Genomic DNA, 4,523 nt, shown 5'->3' with positions numbered 1-4,523 from the left:
CTTCCTTTCTTTCTTTCTTTCTTTCTTTCTTTCTTTCTTTCTTCCTTCCTTCCTTCCTTCCTTCCTTCCTTCCTTCCTTCCTTCCTTCCTTCCTTCCTTCCTTCCTTCCTTTCTTTCTTTCTTTCTTTCTTTCTTTCTTTCTTTCTTTCTTTCTTTCTTTCTTTCTTTCTTTCAAGAGGTTTTTGCTATAGGGTGCGTGCATTCGCCAGAAATACAGAGAGAAACAGAGAGCCAGAAAGCAAGAAATCCCCCCCAGGGGGGATGGTCACGCCGCTATCCCTTCTCCATTCTCCTCTTGGGATCTTGGGCACGCACGCACACGTACCCAGCATGAGTTTAAGCCATTGGGTCTGGCACTGGAACTATGGTCGAATACATGGGAGTCCAGCGACATAGCCCTTAGACCTACCGCTGGTCCCAAGAGGGCCTTATTTCTTTGCTTGGTCTTCAGAACTGACCGTGAAACTTGGTGTTAATGAGCCTGCTCACTCCAGCCGTGTGTGCAGGGCCTCAGCTCTGGGTCAGAGAGGCGCTAAGAGCTGGGGATGCTGGAGGAGCCAGGTGGACCGGGCAGCCGTGTTATCAGGCAGTATCACAGTGCGGGGACACAGCGTGCAGAAGCTGCCCCGGCACCCACAGGTGTGCCACTAACCAGAGACACCAGAGAAGCTCCAGGTGGAAGGGTAGGGAGGCAGGGGGCATCTTTTGTGTTGAGCAGAAGTTCACCAGGGGAAAAAGAGGGCACAGTAGAAGCGGGCCCAGTCAGAGCCCAGGATACTCAGGTGTGTGGCCTGCTCAGGGAAACGTGCACGCAGGTACGCCGAGAGTCGGCCGTGGGCAGACCAGGCAGGGGCTGAGTCGGGAGGATTTGGGGCAGAAGAGGGCTGGGTGGTCAGACTTGTAGCCTTGGAAGGTATGTGTTGCCTCAAGAATGGGTTATTTTAGCGTGAGGGTTTTCCCCCATTCGGAGGTGGTGAGGGAGGACTTTGAGGAAGCCGCACTCTTGGGAACTCCAGGAAACTGCACTGTGACCATTTTCATGATGATCAGTGAGAAATAAAGAACGAAGCCTCATCCTGAATGTATTCTACAGCCTAGACTTCATGGACGTGCTACTCACCAGGAATCGTGCCCGGCACAGAGGAGGAACCACGAAACGTAAACAGGAACCCAGAGAAGTCGGCAATGACACTTTCCCTCCAGAAGGCTCTCCTGGTGGCCATGGTCTTGCAAGGGCAGCTCCGCCTCACCTGCATTTCCTCCGGTCAGGCTGGGGGCCGGGCGGCGCCGTGGACCTTTGCCTCGGCTTCTGGAGGTCCCGGCCATGCTGCTTTGCCTCTCTAAAATGAGAATAGAAACATACCCACTGCACCGGATTTCTGTGCTGGTAAAGTGAAGGCGTTTCTGTGGTGGTCGTGCCTGGGAGGTCTGTGGGCCCTGGCACACAGTAGGCCCACGGTTGTCTTTGGACACTGCGCGAGGCAGGGAGCTCTGATGGTGGAGGCCTCTGCTCGGTGGAAATGCCCTCTCACGTTTAGCCCGCAGTAGTTGCCTGGGCACAATTATTTAATCTTCGTGGTTGCGACTTTCCTTTGCACCGCTAATATTTTTTTTTTCTTTTTAAGTTAGCAGAACAGTACAAATCTTGCAAGTTTCTTTACAATGCAAAATTTGCGCTATTCTGATCTCATTCATTAGCTGTGGTTCGGCCCGGGGTGATATGGCGCGGGGGTTGGGGGGGCTTCTCCAGGCTTCCCGGGACAGGCTTCCCTGCACGCTGCATGAGACTGCACGTGTGGCTCTTCAAGGAGCTCAGTAGTGCTGGAATCGCATTTCTGCTGATTTGGGTGTTTATAGTAACACCTCCAGGGGCTTCTGCTAGATATATGAATTCACTTTTTTTCAAGTTTGTTTTTAATCTCCTTTGTAAAGTCCATAGTCATTATAGAAAATATTGAAAACGTATATTAATCCTACCCACCAAATAGTAAGACTTCATTCCATCTAATAGTTATGCATTTTAAAATAAAGTTATAAATATATAACAGCGAATATATAATCTCTGTGGAAAACGAGTCAAGCAGACTTATTAGCAATTACTATTTTTGAGTGCTGAACTAAATGTTTACAGGGTTATTTGAGAATAACTCTGGGAGGGACCAGCAGTTAGCATAATGGCTATGTCACTGGACTCCCATGTAGTCGGCCGCGGTTCGAGTCCTGGACCCAGTGGCTTAAACTCACGCCGGGCACGTGTGGATGTGTGCCTAAGATCCCGAGAGGAGAATGGAGAAGGGATTGCAGCATGGCCATTCCCCCTGAGGGGTGATTTCTTGCTCTCTGTCTCTGTCTCTCTCTGTCTTTCTGGCAAGCGCGCACGCCCTATAGCAAAAACCTCTCCAAAAAGAAAAAAAAAGAGAGTAACTTGGGGAGAGTGCTTCTCTAATTATCCCCGTATCACAGATGAGGAAACTAAGATTCAGAGAGACCAAGAAACATGCAGGGAGCAGGCCAGTGGCAGGACGAGGGCTGGAACATAGGCACTTAGACTCCAAGGCCTCGGATTGAGAGAAATTGAACAAACAAGAAAAACCCAGTCTCACAATTGGAGATAACGCTCTCAACATGTTGGTGCATGTACCGCCGAGTGATTCAGACCCAAATGTTCTCCTCTGTGGCCATCTGTTACAACAAACGTCCCCAAACTGAAAGGTTCTGGTCTTGTCATGGTCTGATGGGGCCCCCGGGACCAGAGGGGAAGAGGTTCTACTCCCTGCAGTCCCTCGGGGGCCCAGCCTCCTTCCATCTGTGGCTCCACCCTCCTCTGGGTCCCCAGGACCCAGGGGCTGGGCGAGAGTGGAGAGATTACGCGTGGGCTCACATCGTCGCTCTGCCCACCTCCCCCTGGCCAGAACGCAGTCACACGGACACACCTCGGCGGTGGCTGGGAAATGTAGTCTGACAGCATGTTCTGGGGGTAGGACCAGGGAAGAGAAAGAGCTTAGTGACCATTTTGGACAACTGCGTCATCTCCGACACACACAGCTGCCCTCCCACTGTGGCTCCGAGTGCGGCGGGGACTTGGGGAAGGTTTGCTGAATGCAGCAAAGCTTGGCGTGGACGGCTGGAGGGATGGAAGCTCGTGTGCTTACACAGTGCAAGAGCAAGGCCTTGCATTTCCTCTCGCCCGGCTCTGCCTTTGTCAGTTGAAAGGTACTCCCCAGGCCCAAGTGGTGGTTTTGGGTCTTAATCATCTCCGCCACCTGTTGACAGATCTCCACTGTCAGCATTATGTGTGTGCCTTGGAGGGGGATTAAGCTGTTGAAAGGCAAGTCTGTTCTCCGGCACACAGGCACTTGGGTCTGGATATTGCATGCAGTTTCTCCCTTCTTAGTGGAGACACCGTCCCTGGAGCCAGGCAGACCTGTGTCCAAACCTCCTACTCCATCCTCTGGCAGTGGTGCGACCTCGAGCATGTTGTTTCGTGTGTCTGAACTGTCGGCGCTCGTCTGTAAGATTAGGGAGGTAAACAGCCCTCCCCTGAAGATTGCTGTGTGAGCAGACGTGAGCTGCCCCTCAGACGGTGCTCAGCACATCCCGCAATGAGTGTTAGACGTGGCCAGGGTGACGCGCGTGATGGCGGCGGGGCCGATGGCCGCGACAGTGACGATGGTGACGAGAATGAAGGTCAGAGCAAGGGACTGGAAGGAGGGTAACAGGCAAGCTCGTGCAGCTAACCTCATGCACGGGGATTCTTTCTCCCAGAAGGCAGAGCTTTGAGAGCCTATAGGCTGTCTCAGTTCAGACCCTGATTCTAAGCTGTGTGGTTCATTTCTTGCCCCTTGGGCTTCCTGGCTGGCTAAGAGCTGGAAGTTCTCAGCTATCTGGTTTGTAGCTTTCTTCCAGCCCTGAGAGCCCCCAGGTCTTAGGCAGATGGTCCCCAGTTTGGGCTGCACATGAGTCTCCTGGGGAGCCTCGAGTGTATGAGACTGGACCCCACTCCAGAGATCCTGATTAACTTGGGGTGCAGTGGGGCCCCTGTATCTGTTTTAAAAGCTCCCCATGTGATCTGAGTCTGCAGCCAATGCTGAGAACCCCTGCAAAGAATTTCATTCTCTCTCACTGCAGGGCTGTTTAAGAAAGATCCCCGCCTGGCATCTGGTGGGGGAGGACAGGCCTCTGAGATGAGTGCACCGCCAGTGGTCTCGCCCAGTGTCCCCAGAGAGGGAGGCAGCTGTATTCAGACAGCGGATTTGTGTCCAGTCACATTGGAAAGGAAAGACTGGGGATCAGAGGCTACAAAATACACTGAAGACACGGGCCGGCCGAGGACATCCGGTTCCCCAGGTGGTCCATGGTCAAGGGAAAAGCTCCTTCTTCTTCTTCTTGAGCATTGTCTAATAAATGGGGAAATGGGGCCCAGATGGTTTCAGTGAGCTGTCCAAGGTCACACAGAGAGCTGCTGTATCTATGTCCCTGTCACCATTCATCCCCCTCCCCACCCACCCACCACCCACCTGCCC

The 4,523-nt window shown here is 52.8% G+C and overlaps 1 protein-coding gene across 1 annotated transcript in view; it reads left to right on the top strand.

Moving 5' to 3' along the window:
• The window catches only part of SORCS2 (sortilin related VPS10 domain containing receptor 2), a 585,200-nt gene that overhangs the window by 282,654 nt on the left and 298,023 nt on the right, over positions 1-4,523 (top strand). The window lies entirely within an intron of this gene.

This window comes from Tupaia chinensis, unplaced genomic scaffold, assembly GCF_000334495.1.
Source record: "Tupaia chinensis unplaced genomic scaffold, TupChi_1.0 Scaffold000384_1, whole genome shotgun sequence".
In the NCBI taxonomy this organism is placed as follows: Eukaryota; Metazoa; Chordata; class Mammalia; order Scandentia; family Tupaiidae; genus Tupaia; species Tupaia belangeri.
This window is presented reverse-complemented; position numbering and strand designations above follow the sequence as displayed.